At 38.1% G+C, this 19,782-nt stretch overlaps 1 non-coding gene and 2 pseudogenes across 1 annotated transcript; 1 reads left to right on the top strand and 2 right to left on the bottom strand.

Moving 5' to 3' along the window:
• Nucleotides 1–3,789: 3,789 nt before the first annotated feature.
• LOC141416905 (olfactory receptor 2F1-like) lies at nucleotides 3,790–5,055 on the bottom strand (annotated as a pseudogene).
• A 109-nt stretch (nucleotides 5,056–5,164) lies between these two features.
• On the top strand, nucleotides 5,165–19,079 carry LOC109679146 (EEF1A lysine methyltransferase 2-like; annotated as a pseudogene).
• On the bottom strand, nucleotides 17,027–17,133 carry LOC141421029 (U6 spliceosomal RNA). Its single transcript, XR_012445735.1, has one exon. It is a non-coding gene; the product is annotated as a U6 spliceosomal RNA (small nuclear RNA).
• Nucleotides 19,080–19,782: the final 703 nt, after the last annotated feature.

Genomic DNA, 19,782 nt, shown 5'->3' with positions numbered 1-19,782 from the left:
GATAGTGGAGTGGCCTTTGTCATGAAGAAACTTTTGCCAATTTTATAAAAAAAAACAAAACCCTAATGAATATGTGGTGGCACAGTCCTGCACGTGGGAAGCTGAGGAAGAAGATTGCTATTTCCACATAATGTTGGGCTACACAGCAAGATCCTGACTCTACAAACAAAACAAAACAAAACCACCAACCAACCAAACAAACAAATAGAAAATTCCAGCAAGTGAAAACAAAAGCAAAAAACTGGTGAGTGCCATGATTCTGTCTTATAATTAGAAGGCATCCTTCCTTCACCTGATATAACAAAATATTCTCAGCAGGTCTGGTGGCATGTGCTTGTAATCCCAGCATTTTGGAGTCTGAGGTAGGAAGATCTCAAATTTGAGTTCAGCCTGGGCTGTGTAGTGAGTTCAAGGCCCTCCTAGACTACATACCAAGACCCTGTCTCAAAAAACCCAAATAAATAAATAAATAAAATCATTTTTGTTTTAGTTCATGCCTTCATTTTTACATTTACTTTACTGTTCCATTATTTATTCTTATATATGGTATCATGTATCAGTTATTTTTTGAAATGATTAACTTGTTTTAACACTATTTAATAAATTTTCTCACTTATTTAAAGTGCTGCTTTTTAATTATACACTAAATTTTTATACACATTGTCTTGCTTCTAGGCTTTCCACTTTGGTTCATTGCTTTGACGTAAACAACTGTCATTTTCACAGCACTGTAATTATTTTAGGTTTATAATATGTTTGAATATGTGGTAAACTAGTCTTTTTCATGAATCTTCTTTTTCAGAAATTTATAGCTATTGTTTTTAGAATAATTATGTGTGGATGCATATAAATTTTTCTTTTTCTTTTATATTAATTGGGATTTTGTTAAATGCTTAATTTAACATTAGGAGACATATATTTCCATGTGTCTTACATCTGTCCATGTAAGAATACGATATGCTTTTCCATGGGTTGAAATTTCTTTAATTACCTTTGGGAGTGCTTTAACTTTTAACAATGTATTTTTCTACATTATTTGTAATGTGAATTCCTAGGTATATTTAATCCTTCATGCCTTAATTTCTTGGTATATTAAATAGGGTAGCTACCTCAGAATAGTTGTGAGAACTAAAATACCTAATGTACACATGACACATAAGTAGTACTCATAGAGCTTTTAAATAATGATAATAGCTCATAATTAATGTTATTATTCTTATTATTTTCTCTATTTGCATCAATATAAACAGAGCAGAGAAAGCAGAGGATGGCAAGAACTTTTCTATCCACAGTAACAACAACTTGTTCCTTCTTTTTCCTTCTGATTTATTTTTCCCACTTTGTTCATTTTTTTTTCAATTGTCAAATGGGGCAAACACATTGTGCATGTGTGGTATAAGAAAGAACCACTAGGGTAGGTAAGAAACTATTGGGAAGGAGTTCTGATGCCAAAGTAGGCTTAGAGTTCACTAAAGGGCCACTTGTGGGTGTGGTTCTGGGAGAACAATTCACCTAAAAAGTATTTTGACATCTGCTGAAAGAGGTGAGAGAAAAGAGATATGACTTTTTGTTTTTCTTTGAAGAAAGGAGAAAGGAAAAAAGTATAATAGGAAAATTAAGAAAGTCACAAAATATCATGTAGCTGTTATCTTTAAACTTTGTCTGTATCATGTTGTATAAGGTTACTATATTGAATGATTATATTTAAGAAAGAAATGAGAAGACCAAAATGTATTAAAAGCTAGATTAGGCCAGGGATGATGGTGATGACTATAATTGCAGCACTTGGGAGGCTCCCAAAACCCCAGCCCTATGTTGGGGTTTTCCTGGTTGGAGGTTATGAGAAGCCAAGCATGCTGCATGGAGATTTTATTTGGATAGAAAGGACAAGGTTCATGCTTTTCTGGAGAAGCACGGAGGTCCTGCTTTTGAGGGGAGCCTTGTCCTGTGGGTTCTCAGGCTTGTTCAGAATGGTCACAGGGCAAGGTTCTGTTAAACCATTTGCTCCCCCACTTATCCCTAAATAATTCTAAAAAATGTCTCACTTCTACTTTCTATTGCTTCCCTCCTCTTTCTTCTCGAGAACACTGAGCCATTGCTCATCGTGTGGACTTGGATTCTAAATTCATACATTTATTTGTTCTTCATGAAAAAGAAAAAAAATGAAATCTTTCCTAGGCTAGTTCCTCTGGTGAGAGTTAGTTAAATTCTGTTTGTAAACCAACATCAGTGAAGCAGACTCCAAATCCCTCCCTTACTAGGATAGGACCTGTCTAGCCAGAGGTTTACTTTTTAAGATGTGGCATGAGATCAGAAGTGGGTTGTTATCATAGATGACACTCAGAGAAAACACTAAGGAAGCTCTGTTTATTTTTGCTGAGTTTTCACAGTGTTAGTCATATGGTGTAGTCTCTTCTCACATTAAAACAAAACAAAAGAATGAGAAAGTGAAGTAGAAGGCATTTTATCTACAGTTATACCCTCTATTCAATTCTCAATGTCAAGATCTGTTTATTCATTTTTATTTTTAACATTTCTCTATGTTCTCAATAGCTTCTTGTCTGTATATTGTAGTCTTTGAGTCTTTGAATCACACCTAAAACTCTATCTGGTCCATGTAAGCATGAGATAGAGTTTGCCTGGACTGAAGAAGAAAGAAAATGTGCTTGTCCCATATCAAAAACTCTGCTATCATACCATTGCCTGAAAATTCCTTGGCCTTGTTTTCCAAGCCCTACCATGCACACCCCCTCTCCAGTCTTAACCCCTCCTCATGACTCCTCAAAAAGTCATTTTTGTTCTCATCAGGCTGGTTTACTCACTCTTCCTGGTAATCCCTTCCTTTTCTCTACCTCCTCACCTGAGTCACGTCAGTTCCTCTTTCACCAGGAATTAACTTCTTTTTCTCTACTCAAACCAGCATTCTACAATTTTTTTTGAAAGACTCAATTTATTTTTTCTCTCCTTTTAATTCCTTTGCAAACTACATGACTTCTTTCCTCTCTTAAGAGAATTTCACCAATCCCATAGGCTTCTCATTCCTATCTCCTATTTGGTAATAAATCCAATATTGTAATATTGTACCTTTTCCATTGTTGAATTCTGTTGTAATTTTTTTTCCACTTTCTCTTTTTTTGGTACTTATCTTTTATCTTTCCACATAATCTCCAGATCATGAGAGGGCCTTATAGGACTTCTTAGATCTCTTGCAGCACTGTGTGTTGCATTCAGTGGAGCTTGACCTGGATTTGTTTACTAACTTGTATTTCTTTTCAAGACCTGGATAGTATCCCAGGGCCTGTGATATTCTCAAAATGCAGCAGGAGGAAGTTGTAATAACAGTGGTGGTGAAGAATAGGTGTTCATTACATCTAATATAATGTGGAATTGTGGTTGGTTGACTGTAGATGGAGAAGTTGATATTTAGGGCAATGCTGAGTCTGATTAGGGGAATTATCCTGATGTTCACTCAATAAATATGTATTTTAAATTTCTGGTTGGCATAAACTGTTTTTGAATCTTGTTGGGAAAAAGCTAGAGCTACAAAGAAGATTCAGGGATTCCAGAAATAAGTCATTATTTCTTCAGGCCTACAAAAGCAAAGAGTACATCTTCCAACACCTCCCCACCCCAACTTTTTGAACAGTTGTACCCTTTCTGCCTTAGCAAAGTCTAGTGTGCTTAGAGGAAGGCCTCTTCTGAGTTCTTGTGTATTTCTTTCTTTCTACAATTGGGTTTTTACCTGGTATTCAGCTCAGGGGACTAGCAGCACTGCTACATTATTGTCCATCATGGTGACCTGGTGTGTGTGACAACAACTCTGGCCACATGGTTGGGCATATTGTGCCCACAGGTGGGCATGCAGGTGGTATCTTCAGACTCCGTGGCAGAATTAGCCACACCCACAAGTCAAACGTCACTTGGCAGTGCCAGGCAGAGCCTTCAGTTCATCACTGTCATGTAAGGCAGGCAGTTATGGGACATTGTGGCAAGCAACAGGTTCTCTGTCTCCTGAGGTCTGGGGAGAAAAAGAGTTGGGTACTACACTGGGAGAAGGATATGGTCTTCTCCGGGAGGGAGCTCCCTAGCCACTTGGTGACCCCACTGAAGGTGTAGCAGATGTCCATAGCTGCAAGGTTGCAAAGGAAGAGGTACACGGGCAGTGGAGTCTGGGGTCCAGCCCTAGCAGGAGGACAGTGAGTCCATTGCCCAGCAGGGTCAGCAGGTAGATGGCTCCAAACAGGACAGAGTCAAGCCTAGGCTTGTCTGTCACTGGAAAGAAATATTAATACAAATTCATTCACCCAGGTCCCTTCTCATGGAGCAGGTAGTCAGGCTGCTCTGGGAGTTAAGTTTAATCAGAATCAGAATTCACAGTCTTTGACTGAAGGAAGGTACTTAAATAGGACTCTGAATAGGAGTATACTTTTTTTATTGGATTGAGAGCTTGAAGTCAGGGATCTTTTCTGATTTTAAAAATATAAACAATCCTAATGAATGTTGGCAATAAATAATTTTTTGCTCAGTGCGTGAATAAAAAGTATTTAGGATGTCTTTGAGGATTGTTTCCTGATCACAGGATGTGTAACCTGTGTTTTGGGATTCCCCCTTGCCCTTACTACTCAGGCTGGAAGCAGGTGCCCTTCCCATTACTCCCATAACCCAGGCTGGATCAATGACAGAATAGAAAATTACTTACTTGATTCTCAGTAATGAATCAGGCTTAGTTTTACATTGATAAGATCAGGCCTTCATTATAGGACATTATATCAACTATAATTATGTACCAACCTTTTGAGATTACGCTGTTTCCTTGGTGAAATGTTGGCATTTGTTTGACTGTTAAAGCAAGTGAATTATAAAAGATGAATGCACACATCACTTGCATGACAACATTTGGAAACCACAAGTGCCCACAGATGAAGTCAGAAGGGAGTGCCTCTAAAATCCTTTCGCCTTTGTTCTGGGTAAACTCTGTCACAGCAGAGACATATTTGCCCTAAGAACGTCTCCTTGTGTACTTTGCTGCTCTTTAGCAAAGGATAAATGTGTCATGTTTTTTTTCTTACTACAATGCACTAAGAAATTTATGGTCTTTATCTCTTTATTAACACCAAGTCCCTCTCACCCCCATTTCAATATTCACCTCGTGCCTTTTTGCAACATGGTGGGAGAAGGTAGTGCAAATGGGCAATTATGAGAATAAGGCGAGACCATGGGACATGGAGAGACTCTGCCTGCTCAGATGCCAGTGAGGGGAGGCTTGGTGTGGAAGGAAATAAAATGCCAGATGGTGTGGATTTGCCAGTGAAAGTCCCACAGGTTCCAGGGTGGTGACCAGAGCAGACTTTTTAATTTGGATTACACATTGTGATCACCTGGGAAGCTCTGAAAACTCTGAAAGCCTAAATCACACTCCAGAGCAATTAAATCAGAAACTCAGGTGGGTGAGACCTATACGTTAGCATGTTAGTGACTTTAGTGTTTCTGAGACAGTTAGACTATGAAGCTAAGTTTGAGAATCACTGATTTAACCTTATTTTTGGAAGACTTAAGATATGGTTTTTGAGAGTGGATTGTGTTTTTGAGATCAACCTAAAGAAGGAAAGATCTTTGGGGCTAACCTCACTATTTTTCATATGAAAAAGTTGGAGATAAGAGTTCAAATGATTTGCCTCAAATCACATGGTAAGTCCTGAGAAATTAATTTTATATATTACCTTTTGTATAGCCTTAATTCTTATAGATTTCATTCAAAAATATTGTTTTAGAATATCGCAGACCCAGGTAAGAACTAGTGAGATAAGGTGTGAAAGAGCTTTCATAAACTTCCAAACATTATCTAAATGAAAAAAAAATTGTTTTGAGGATATGATGGGTAGGCCATGGAACCCAATGAAGTAGAAATGGAAACTAGCTTACCCAAGTCCTTCTAATAGGGTTGGAAGGTGGGGTCAGAACTGGGTGGAGGTCATGGGGAGGGTGAGTAATTGATCCTACCCTATGCCTGTCCTCTTCCTCCTTTCAGTTCCTCTGTGGCAGGAAGGAGTCACAGTAGAGAGAGCTAAGATGAGAAACTGGCTTTGGCACATTACCAGCTGCCACAGTTCTGAGTCCTACACTTGGAGCCTGTGGTTTTTGCCAGTGTCTATTCCTTCTGTCAATAACCAAGTTTGGTCCACAAATGTGGCTCCTGAATGACCAGAAAAGTCATCAAAATTATCAGCATGAAGGGCGTAACAATATTAAAATCACAGAAGGAATAAAAGCTATTAAGACCTTTTAGATCATCTCTTCAATCTCATTATTGTTCTCAAAAAAGTGAGGCAACTGAGGCTCAGAAAGCAGAATTGGTCAGTTCAAGGTCATCTGCCAGGTAAGAGCAAGATGGAACTAGATCTGGAGACCACATGACCCATTGTCTTGCTGAGACATCCCGCTGTGTTATCACTCATGGGACTTGAGGACTGCATCACAGTAGCTCCTGGGGGTGTGTGGGGGGGGTGGGCAGCAGAGGACAGGTTTGACCCGTGGGTGAGGTGATGTCAGGAAAGGTTTAGTGTTTTGAATGCTACACCCAGAGAACTGGTTGAGATTTTGGACTACCACAGGTTATGCAGGAAAATAGGCTGTGGATTATTGTGAAATGGCTAGTGGAGTGCCTGTTGAGTTCAATAAACCAGTTGACCTCTTTCCATTTTATCTATAAAAGGGAAACATGCATCCCACATTTAGTAAGATATGGAGCTTGGACTCTGCAATCAAGAGGTAGAACTGGTGTAGAGAAACCTCTACAAAGTCCATCTCTCATACTACTTTTTTTTTGAGTTCTAATGAACTAACTGCTTGAAATTAAAAAGTATGCTTCTAATTTAATTGTATTCTCTTCTAGTTTCCAAGCAGAGATTGGTATATTTTGTCAATCTAAAATAACAACACACAGAAAGGCTGTCCAAAGAAAAGAGTTCATTTGGGAATGAACAAGTTGGCTGTGCACTGGAATATGTGTGCCATGGTGGACCATGGGCATATCCAGGGAGGTTGAGGCAATGAGGAGTTAAAGAGCTAAAAAGAACTATATGCAACTTGTTTTCAAACAAAAGTTCATTGGTTACTGGGGCTCATGCAGGTGGTGATGTGTATACTGGCTGTTGCTAGGAGATGGCATTCATAGACGTGGTTGTGGTTTACTGAGGCTACTTGCAAAGTTGCAGTTAGAGCTGGCTGTTTCAGAACAGGACACCCTCATAGACGTGGCTTTAACTACAAGGCTGTGCTTTTGACAGCATCTGTCATGATAATTTTTGCCCACAAACAAATACATATGAGGATCCTTCTGTCCACAATGTCCTAATTCCATTTAATTAGGGTCTGACATAAGTAACTCTATTTAGATTATGATAGCATTCATATATATATATATAAAACTGTATATATATATGTAATAGCAATATAGTTGGTGAGCTAACTGACTGAATGAACATCATATTGAAGAGATTTCTTAAAATTAACTGTTTCATCTAAGGGTCTAGAGAAACCAAAGAGCTATGACTCATGAAGGAAAGAGGGGAATCCCAAGAAAATCTTTTCCATTGTTGATCTCCACCTTAACTGTTCCCAAAGTTTCTTCCCCAGAGTCCCCTATGCTGAGGTCTTATTCTGAGAGTACTACCAACATATTTTACAGAACATACATTTTAAAATGTATTTTTATTGTTGAGAAAGTAAAAATTGAAAATTTAAATAGCATACAAAATCTTAAGGAAAAATAAGATGCTTCCATTCTTCCTCATTCTTTGCTACATTATACTTTATGTTAGAGATAATCAATGTTAACAGTTTGTTAGTAAATATAATGTAATTGTCTCTATATAAAAAAATACTTTATAGGACCATATAATTTTTTTCCTAACAGGTGGGGTCACTAACAGCAGAGGGAGGATAAAAGAAGAAAGTTAAGATGGTGAATATGGTTGATATACTTTCTATGCAAGAATGAATAAAGAATTTTTAAACTTGGTGAAATCACCATAAGAAGGGGACCAAGGTAGAATGCAGAAAAATAGAGGGGATGAACCAATTGAAGTTATAATACATATGTACATGGAAATGTCACAATGAAAATGACACCTTGTATAGCTACTTTAAGCAAACAAAAATGTTTTTGTTCCAAAAACACAGAACAGAAAGGTGAAACAGATTCTGTCTGGGGGTTAGTAGCAGTGGGAGTGGGGAGGATATAAGGAAAGGGTGTAGGAGGGTGAATGTGGTGGAAATATGTACTCATGTACAAAAATGGCAAAATGACCTGTTGAAACTATTCCAGGAAAGGGGGAGGTAGGTAAAGGAGAATGATGGTGGGGTGAATTCAACTATGATACATTGTAAGAACTTTTGTAAATGTCACAATGTACCTCCAGTACAACAATAATACAACAATAAAAAAAAAAGGGAAAAGTTTTTTTTCTCTTTTGTGGTTCATGATTTTTTTCCTACATAAGAAATATTTGCCATCACAAACAAAGATTTTCTTTTTTTGTCTAAATGTTTTACAATTTTTAGCCCTTACATTAAGGTCTCTTATCCACTTCATGTTATTTTTGTATATGTAGTGAGGTCATTTCCCTTCCAAAGGTTTAGGTTTTCTGCCATTCATAAGGAATGCTCTATATATTCAATGTTTCCTCACTGTAGTTGAAGAGTGCTAAGATGAATACTGGCCCATGTGACACCTGAGAGTTGCTTATTTCCTAGTGCTCCAATAAGTTTCCTTTCCTTAGAAGTTCTTCCCCAGTCTTGTGTGGTTTCACACTTCTCACACAGACAGATGTTTAGCCAAAGACTCAAAAGCTGATCTCTGGAACTTTTTCCTGTGCAGCACTCCTTCTTGGAGCTCTGCTGTTCTCCTTACCATCTTCAAGCTCCAATCTTTGCGTCCTTAACTGAGTGAAATTTCCAGGCTATGCTTGAATTCCTTCTCCTAATGCCACAACCTGGATATTACTTCCTGGCAGGAAATCTGAGTGATTAAAAAAGACATCTCATTATTTTTCCTTCTAATTGAGATGCTTGTTTTTAAATATCCAAAAAACAATAGTGTTTAGTTGTTTTTTTAGTTTATATTTGCTTTTGATAGCTGGGTAATTCTGGACCTTCATGCTTGAAAGTAGAGGCCTGTGTTTTTAATTTTTTATTTGTTATTCTATATTGTTAGTGAGCTCTTTCATTTCAGCATTCAACTATCTTACTGATTTCTTACAGATTTTAGCCTCTGGAGTGTCTGTTTATATATTAGAAGGAAGTACTGTGAAGTAAGTGTAGGTGCACTCAGCAATGTGTAGGGAAGACTATCGGAATGAGATTTTTCTTCTTTCTGAATAGTATGATTAGAGTTGTGTGGATTTAGATTGAGGATAAATTGCATCAAGTGATAGTGTTCATTTTACAGTGGGCAGGGAGGGATTTGAATGTAATTTTGTCTCCAAAATGCATAAGGAGATACTTACTTAGCAAAAACCACACCAACACTAGAGGGCCTCACATTTCCCAGAAGTTTTATCTTATATGTTATAGGAAAAACTCCTTTTTTCTCCTCTTAGATGATATGAAGTACAATGTAATGCTTTGATTTATGTATGCGTTGTAAAAATATTAAAGCAACCTCCATAACATCATTATAAATCATCAATAACACATTTATCACCTTATTTTTTGTCTTGGGAATGTTATAAATAAATTAATTCCTCAGTAGTTTTTATTTATTTATTTATTTTTATTTATTTATTTTTTTTCCTTTTTCTTTCATTATTCATATGTGCATACAAGGCTTGGTTCAATTCTCCCCCCTGCCCCCACCCCCTCCCTTACCACCCACTCCACCCCCTCCCTCCCCCCCCAATACCCAGCAGAAACTATTTTGCCCTTATTTCTAATTTTGTTGTAGAGAGAGTATAAGCCATAATAGGAAGGAACAAGGGTTTTTGCTGGTTGAGATAAGGATAGCTGTACAGGGCATTGACTCACATTGATTTCCTGTGCGTGGGTGTTACCTTCTAGGTTAATTCTTTTTGATCTAACCTTTTCTCTAGTACCTGTTCCCCTTTTCCTATTGGCCTCAGTTGCTTTTAAGGTATCTGTTTTAGTTTCTCTGCGTTAAGGGCAACAAATGCTAGCTAGTTTTTTAGGTGTCTTACCTATCCTCACCCCTTCCTGTGTGCTCTCGCTTTTATCATGTGTTCATAGTCCAATCCCCTTGTTGTGTTTGCCCTTGATCTAATGTCCACATATGAGGGAGAACATACGATTTTTGGTCTTTTGGGCCAGGCTAACCTCACTCAGAATGATGTTCTCCAATTCCATCCATTTACCAGCGAATGATAACATTTCGTTCTTCTTCATGGCTGCATAAAATTCCATTGTGTATAGATACCACATTTTCTTAATCCATTCGTCAGTAGTGGGGCATCTTGGCTGTTTCCATAACTTGGCTATTGTGAATAGTGCCGCAATAAACATGGATGTGCAGGTGCCTCTGGAGTAACAGTCTTTTGGGTATATCCCCAAGAGTGGTATTGCTGGATCAAATGGTAGATCGATGTCCAGCTTTTTAAGTAGCCTCCAAATTTTTTTCCAGAGTGGTTGTACTAGTCTACATTCCCACCAACAGTGTAAGAGGGTTCCTTTTTCCCCGCATCCTCGCCAACACCTGTTGTTGGTGGTGTTGCTGATGATGGCTATTCTAACAGGGGTGAGGTGGAATCTTAGCGTGGTTTTAATTTGCATTTCCTTTATTGCTAGAGATGGTGAGCATTTTTTCATGTGTTTTCTGGCCATTTGAATTTCTTCTTTTGAGAAAGTTCTGTTTAGTTCACTTGCCCATCTCTTTATTGGTTCATTAGTTTTGGGAGAATTTAGTTTTTTAAGTTCCCTGTATATTCTGGTTATCAGTCCTTTGTCTGATGTATAGTTGGCAAATATTTTCTCCCACTCTGTGGGTTGTCTCTTCAGTTTAGAGACCATTTCTTTTGATGAACAGAAGCTTTTTAGTTTTATGAGGTCCCATTTATCTATGCTATCTCTTAGTTGCTGTGCTGCTGGGGTTTCATTGAGAAAGTTCTTACGTATACCTACTAACTCCAGAGTATTTCCTTCTCTTTCCTGTATCAACTTAAGAGTTTGGGGTCTGATATTAAGATCCTTGATCCATTTTGAGTTAATCTTGGTATAGGGTGATATACATGGATCTAGTTTCAGTTTTTTGCAGACTGCTAACGAGTTTTCCCAGCAGTTTTTGTTGAAGAGGCTGCTATTTCTCCATCGTATATTTTTAGCTCCTTTGTCAAAGATAAGTTGCTTATAGTTGTGTGGCTTCATATCTGGGTCTTCTATTCTGTTCCACTGGTCTTCATGTCTGTTTTTGTGCCAGTACCATGCTGTTTTTATTGTTATTGCTTTGTAATATAGTTTGAAGTCAGGTATTGTGATACCTCCTGCATTGTTCTTTTGACTGAGTATTGCCTTGGCTATTCGTGGCCTCTTGTGTTTCCATATAAATTTAACAGTAGATTTTTCGATCTCTTTAATGAATGTCATTGGAATTTTGATGGGAATTGCATTAAACATGTAGATTACTTTTGGGAGTATCGACATTTTTACTATGTTGATTCTACCAATCCATGAGCATGGGAGATCTCTCCACTCTCTATAGTCTTCCTCAATCTCTTTCTTCAGAAGTGTATAGTTTTCCTTGTAGAGGTCTTTCACATCTTTTGTTAGGTTTACACCTAGGTATTTGATTTTTTTTGAGGCTATTGTAAATGGAATTGTTTTCATACATTCTTTTTCCGTTTGCTCATTGTTAGTGTATAGAAATGCTAATAATTTTTCTATGTTGATTTTATATCCTGCTACCTTGCTATAGCTGTTGATGATGTCTAGAAGCTTCTGAGTAGAGTTTTTTGGGTCTTTAATGTATAGGATCATGTTGTCTGCAAATAGGGATATTTTGACAGTTTCTTTACCTATTTGTATTCCTTTTATTCCTTCTTCTTGCCTAATTGCTCTGGCTAGGAATTCCAGTACTATGTTGAATAGGAGTGGAGATAGTGGGCATCCTTGTCTGGTTCCTGATTTTAGAGGGAATGGTTTTAGTTTTTCTCCGTTAAGTGTAATGCTGGCTGTAGGTTTGTCATATATAGCTTTTATAATGTTGAGGAACTTTCCTTCTATTCCTAGTTTTCTTAGAGCTTTTATCATGAAATGATGTTGGATCTTATCAAAGGCTTTTTCTGCATCTATTGAGATGATCAAGTGGTTTTTGTCTTTGCTTCTGTTAATGTGGTTTATTACGTTTATTGATTTTCGTATGTTGAACCACCCCTGCATCCCTGGGATGAAGCCTACTTGGTCGTGGTGAATAATCTTTTTGATGTGTTGCTGAATTCGGTTTGCCATTATTTTGTTGAGGATTTTTGCATCAATGTTCATTAAGGAGATTGGCCTATAGTTCTCCTTTTTGGAGGTGTCTTTGCCTGGTTTTGGGATAAGTGTAATACTGGCTTCATAAAATGTGTTTGGCAGTTTTCCTTCCCTTTCTATTTCGTGGAACAGTTTAAGGAGGGTTGGTATCAGTTCTTCTTTAAAGGTCTGATAGAATTCAGCAGAGAATCCATCAGGTCCTGGACTTTTCTTTTTGGGGAGACTCTTGATTGCTGCTTCAATTTCATTTTGTGTTATAGATCTATTCAGGTGATTAATTTCCTCTTGGTTCAGTTTTGGATGATCATATGTATCTAGAAATCTGTCCATTTCTTTTAGATTTTCAAATTTATTTGAATATAGGTTCTCAAAGTAGTCTCTGATGATTTCCTGGACTTCCATGGTGTTTGTTGTTATCTCCCCTTTTGCATTCCTAATTCTACTAATTTGGGTTTTTTCTCTCCTCATTTTAGTCAGGTTTGCCAGGGGTGTGTTGATCTTGTTTATTTTTTCAAAGAACCAACTTTTTGTTTCATTAATTCTTTGTATGGTTTTTTTGGTTTCTATTTCGTTGATTTCAGCTCTTATTTTTATTATTTCTCTCCTTCTATTTGTTTTGGGATTTGCTTGTTCTTGTTTTTCTAGGAGTTTGAGATGTATCATTAGGTCATTGATTTGGGATCTTTCAGTCTTTTTAATATATGCACTCATGGCTATAAACTTTCCTCTCAAGACTGCCTTAAGCTGTGTCCCATAGGTTCCAGTAGGTTGTGTTTTCATTTTCATTGACTTCCAGGAACTTTTTAACTTCCTCTTTTATTGCATCGATGATCCACTCTTCATTAAGTAATGAGTTATTTAGTTTCCAGCTGTTTGCATGTTTTTTGTCTTTACTTTTGTTGTTGAGTTCTACTTTTACTGCATTGTGGTCAGATATTATGCACGGTATTATTTCTATTTTCTTATATTTGCTGAGGCTTGCTTTGTGCCCTAGGATATGATCTATTTTGGAGAAGGTTCCATGGGCTGCTGAGAAGAATGTATATTGTGTAGAGGTTGGATGAAATGTTCTCTAGACATCTACTAGGTCCACTTGATCTATTGCATATTTTAGATCTTGGATTTCTTTATTGAGTTTTTGTTTGGATGACCTATCTATTGATGATAATGGAGTGTTAAAGTCTCCCACAACCACTGTGTTGGCGTTTATATATGCTTTTAGGTCTTTCAGGGTATGTTTGATGAAATTGGGTGCGTTGACATGGGGTGCGTACAGATTGATGATTATTATTTCCTTTTGGTCTATTTCCCCTTTTATTAGTATGGAATGTCCTTCTTTATCTCGTTTGATCAATGTAGGTTTGAAGTCTACTTTGTCAGAGATAAGTATTGCTACTCCTGCTTGTTTTCAGGGGCCATTGGCTTGGTAAATTCTTCTTCCAGCCTTTCATCCTAAGCATATGCTTATTTCTGTCAGTGAGATGGGTCTCCTGTAAGCAACAAATTGTTGGATCTTCCTGTTTAATCCATTTTGTCATATGGTGCCTTTTGATGGGGGATTTAAGTCCATTAACATTAAGCGTTAGTACTGATAGGTATGTGGTGATTCCTGCCATTTAGTTGTCTTAGTTGTTTGAAGGTTTGATTGTGTGTACCTAACTTGATGTTACTCTCTACTGTCTTGCTTTTTCTTATCCTGTGGTTTGGTGCTGCCTGCCTTTTCATGGTTAAGTTGGGTGTCACTTTCTGTGTGCAGGATCCCTTCCAGAATCTTTTGTAATGGTGGCTTTGTGGTCATATATTGTTTTAGTTTCTGCTTATCATGGAAGACTTTTATTGCTCCATCTATTTTGAATGATAGTTTTGCTGGGTAGAGTATCCTGGGGTTGAAGTTATTTTCATTCAGTGCCCGGAAGATCTCACCCCACGCTCTTCTTGCTTTTAATGTTTCTGTTGAGAAGTCTGCTGTGATTTTGATAGGTTTACCTTTGTATGTTACTTGTTTTTTCTCTCTTACGGCCTTCAATATTCTTTCCTTAGTTTCTGAACTTGTTGTTTTAATGATGATATGTCGTGGAGTAGTTCTATTTTGATCTGGTCTGTTTGGTGTCCTGGAGGCCTCTTGCATCTGTATGGGAATATTTTTCTCTAGATTTGGGAAATTTTCCGTTATTATTTTGTTGAATATATTACGCATTCCCTTTGCTTGCACCTCTTCTCCTTCTTCGATGCCCATGATTCTCAAGTTTGGTCTTTTGATGGAGTCAGTGAGTTCTTGCATTTTCTTTTCACAGGTCTTGAGTTGTTTAATTGATAGTTCTTCAGTTTTTCCTTTAATTACCATTTCATCTTCAAGTTCTGAGATTCTGTCTTCTGTTTGTTCTATTCTGCTGGATTGGCCTTCCATTTTGTTTTGCAGTTCTGTTTCATTCTTTTTTTCTGAGGTTTTCCATATCCTGGCAGTTTTCTTCTTTAATGTTGTCTATTTTTGTCCTGAGTTCATTTATCCATTTATTCATTGTGTTCTCTCTTTCACTTTGGTGTTTATACAGTGCTTCTATGGTTTCCTTTATTTCTTCTTTTGCTTTTTCAAATTCTCTATTTTTGTTGTCTTGGAATTTCTTCAGTGTCTCCTGTACATTTTGGTTGACCCTATCCAGTATCATCTCTACAAAATTCTCATTGAGTACTTGTAGTATGTCTTCTTTTAAATTATTCTTGTGGGCTTCATTGGGTCCTTTGGCATAGTTTATCTTCATTTTGTTGGAGTCTGGATCTGAGTTTCTGTTCTCTTCATTCCCCTCTGGTTCCTGTACTAATTTTTTGCTGTGGGGAAACTTGTTTCCCTGTTTTTTCTGTCTTCCCGTCATTGTCCTTGGTGTTGTTACTGTCCCTGTACTGTGTGCAATTAAATATTTTCTAGCTTGTAATCATAACAATGGTAATATTTAGAATGGAAGAGTGAGCTGAGATGGAAAGCAAGAAGTTAAAGAAAAGGGGAAAACAAATATAAAGACAAGAGGGAGAAAGCAGAACAAGGTATCAGACAAGAGAGTTTCAAAGGTATAAACAGGGAGTGTTAGTGTACTAATCGACAGTAAGCTGAACAGACATTAGCGAGACAGAGAGAGGATTGAAAATCAAAGATAAAAAAAATAAAAAATAAGTAAATGAAAGTAATATCTCTATATAAAAATGAATTAAAATAAAATGAAAAATAGAAAATTAAAAAAAAAAACCAAAAAACTTCCAAGTTTATATGCAATGCAGTTTCAGTCTTAATAATTTGGGTGTCCGTCTCAATCTCCAGTCCTGGAGTTGGTGCCTCAGATGTTCTGTAGTTATCTCATCAAAGGGGACGCATAAAGTAGAACAAAACTACACACTCACACACACACACACACACACACACACACACACACACACACACACACACAAAGCCCCACCAAGTGTCCCCAGTTCAAATGCAATACAGTTTCAGTAAGTTTTTCGGCTTGCAGGTGTAATTCGGTTGTTCTCTCATCAAAGGTAGGGAGAAAAAGAAAAAAAAGCGTCTGGAGGCAGTTCTGAGAGTGGTATCTGCAACTGTGGCTTGCCTGCCTGCTGCTCTCAGCCTGTAGCTGGCGTCGTTATTTATGCAGATCTCTGGGGTGAGCTAGCACTCACCTGGTCCCACAGGCTTTGTTTGCTCAGAGTTCTCCTGTGCAGGAGCCTCTGCTACAGGCTTTCCCCTTTCCAAGCACTGGGAAAGGTGACACTGCCCCCGCGTTGTCAGGCCTGTGTGTTTATTTACACTTCATGTGGGAGGTGGGTCTTCCCCCCTCTTCTCTGAAGTTTTCCTCCCACTGCCACTTTCAGAAGCTTTCCTGCTCCTGCTTACTGGGCGGTGCTGCTGCTCCTGCCGGCCGCCATGTTTGTTTACAGTTCACGTGGGAAGTGGGTCTTCCCTCCTCTCACAAGCTTTCCCACTCCTGGTTGCTGGGTGCGCACCCCACTCCCGCCAGAGCCTCTCCGGCCTGCCTGGCTTATTTATTTACAGTCCCGGGAAGGATTCCCTTCCCCCAATCTTCAGTGCTCAGGGCGCCCCACCCTCTTTCCAGCGTGTCTTAACTGTTCTTACTGCTTTTTACTCAGTTTCTCTTTTTTTTTTTTCCCGGGTGGAGGTCAGTCTGTCCAGGGGGCTATGCTGCTCTGGCCCAGGCTTGTCTGAGGGGGTACTGCGGTACTGCGAAGCTCACCTGGTCCGCGTCTTCCCAAGCCGTATGGTCGCCGGCCACTGGCGGCCCCAGGGGCCCTCCTCGTTTCTCCGTTTAATGTGGAGTGGAGATTCTCTGCACTGGCTGGAGGTGTGGAGGTGTCAAAGTTATGCCTTTTCTCGGTGATTATGCCTGCAAAGTGTGTCTCCAGCGTCTCTCCAAGATTTCACTATAGGAGGCTCGCTTTCTGCTTCCTACCTCTAGCCAACATCTTGGAATCCTTCCTCAGTAGTTTTTAAATACATAAATTAATACATTGTTATTAGCTGGTCATTGTATAGTGCAGTAGATTTTTTTTTATGGAATGCTTCACGAATTTGCATGTCGTCCTTGCATAGGGGACATACTAATCTTCTCTGCATTGTTCCGATTGTAGTGTATGTGCTGCTGAAGTGAGCACCAATAGATCTCTAAAAGTTATTCTTCCAGTATAATTGAAGTTTTTTTCCCTTTGATTAACACTTCCCCTTTCTCCATTTCCCTCATCTCTCCCAGTTTCTCATAACCTTTGTTTCTACTCTTTGTTTTTATGACAGTGATTTTTTTGGGTTCCATATATAAATGAGATCATATGTATTTGTCTTTTAATGCCTGACTTATTTCAGTCAGTGTAGTTTTCTGTCATGAATGACAAAATTGCTTTCTTTTTAAAGGCTGTGTAGTGGAGTGGTGGTGTAGCTCAGAGCATATTCCTTACATGTGAGAACCTGGGTTCAACCTCAAGCACAGCAAAAAAGTGAAAAACAAAAAAAACCCAAATACAGTATAGTGTTCCATTGTGCATATATACCACATTTTCGTTATCCATTCATCCTTTGATGGACTTTTAGGTTGCGTTCATATCTTGGCTATTGTGATTGATGAACATAGTACAGATATTCCTTCAACATACCAATTTCAATTCTTTTGGCTATCTACTCAAAAATGGAATTGCTGGCTCATATAATAGTTTTGTTTTTAATTTTCTGAGGACTTCCTTACAAGTTTCAAAGTGGTTGTACTAATTTGTAATCCTACAAAAAGTATTCCCTTTTCCCTACTTCCTTGGCAACATTTGCTGTTATTTGCTTTTCATGTGTGTGTGTATGTGTCATGCTGGAGGTCGAACCTCACATATGTTAAGCAAGCACTCTGCCACTCTACTACTTCTTTGTGTGTATATATATCTATATCTATATATCTTGCAAAATGTGTAGAGATAAAAATTATGGTAAATGAGAGAGCATAGACACAAAAGGTCACATATTTTATAATTCCATCTATGAGAAATGTTCAGAATTGGCAAATCCATAGAGACAGCAAGGAAATTAGTGGTTGTCAGGGGCTGTGGGAGAGAGTGACTGCTTAATGGGAATGGGGTATCATTTGAGAGGGGGAAAGCAATGAAAATGTTCCGGAGCAAGACACACATGAGTTTGCACGACACTGTGAATATGCTATATGCCAGATAATTGTACACTTCCAAATGGCAATATGGATCATATGTTCCATGACTTTTATCTCAGTTAAAAAGTTTTACCAGAATTTACGATGTTTCCCTGTCTCATCCTCAGACTTTTAACAACTTCTCAACATATTGAGCAAAACTTTAAACTATCTCAAATTATGGTTTTGTTTTGTTTTTGGGCAAGATAAACCAAAGGTCTGGGTAGCCGCGGAGTGGTCCCGAGAAGGGAGTCCTGCGAAAGATAGCTTCGTCCCTTTGGTGCTGGGGACCCGAGAGCATTGGGATGCTGTCTATGAGAGAGAGCTACAGACTTTCCAAGAATATGGAGATACAGGAGAGATCTGGTTTGGGGAAGAGAGTATGAATTGACTAGTATGATGGATGCACAAACACAAGATTCCATTGGATGCCTCAGTGCTTGATATTGGAACTGGAAATGGTGTTTTCCTGGTTGAACTTGCAAAATTTGGTTTCTCTAATATTACTGGAATTGATTATTCTCCTTCTGCAATTCAGTTTTCTGGAAGTATTATAGAGAAAGAGGGATTATCAAACCTTAAGTTGGAGGTAGAAGACTTTTTGAATCTTTCCACAAAGCTGTCTGGATTCATATTTGTATTGACAAAGGGACTTTTGATGCCATCAGCCTTAATCCTGACAATGCAGTTGAGAAGAGGAGGCAATATGTGAAATCTCTCTCCAGGGTGTTGGAAGTAAAAGGCTTCTTCCTAATAAACTCATGTAATTGGACCAAGGAAGAGTTGCTAAATGAATTCAGTGAAGATAAATGGCTACATGGTATTTAAACGCGTGTCTACCTTAGGTTTCTTGTAAAAAAAAACCCAAAGGTCTGTAATATTTAGGTAAGAGTACTTAATTCTTGTTTTAAAAAGTTGTTTCTAAACACTTGTCAGGATAAGATCATCACTGCTTTGCTTTATGGTCTAGGATGTGTAAAGTTCAATCATTTGTGTACTGGAAGAAGAGAAACAAATTATTGGCAATGGGAAAATAATATTCTTTCCTTGTTGAATACATTGGCTCACCTCTCACTGTATGGTATGGTTTCTAGCCCATCAGGTATTCTAAATATATCCTTGACTGCCCACTACAAGATATCCTTAGACTTGCTTATGTAGAAAAATATTTGTTTGAGGTCCTGACTATGTGACACTCTGGCCTGTCATTTGTCTGTTAGTTGGAAGGGAAGAAACTAAATGAAGCCCATGTGGCTCACGCAAAGCCCAGATTTACTCAGTAACACTGTGGGGATTCTTACTATGACTTTGGCCCCAGAGCCCTGTATGTGTTCCCCACCCTGGTGAGATGGGCCAGATCACGTGTGACTAATATAAACTTTTCCCCGTGACCTAAGACTTAAGGCCTGATTGATCCCATGGGCAAAGTCAATTTTATAACTTACAGCTTAATATTTTTCTTTTCACAATGACTGAAGAAAAGTTTAAGAGATATATTTTAATATATTTTTAATATATATATTGAATTAAATTGTGTGCACTGCTCTGACTTTTGAAACAATTGTCCTTTCTAATTCATATATGCTGCTGTGCGGCTATGTCATTTTTACTCTTTTATTTAAGC

The sequence above is a fragment of the Castor canadensis genome, chromosome 2 (assembly GCF_047511655.1).
Source record: "Castor canadensis chromosome 2, mCasCan1.hap1v2, whole genome shotgun sequence".
NCBI classification, from domain to species: Eukaryota; Metazoa; Chordata; class Mammalia; order Rodentia; family Castoridae; genus Castor; species Castor canadensis.
This window is presented reverse-complemented; position numbering and strand designations above follow the sequence as displayed.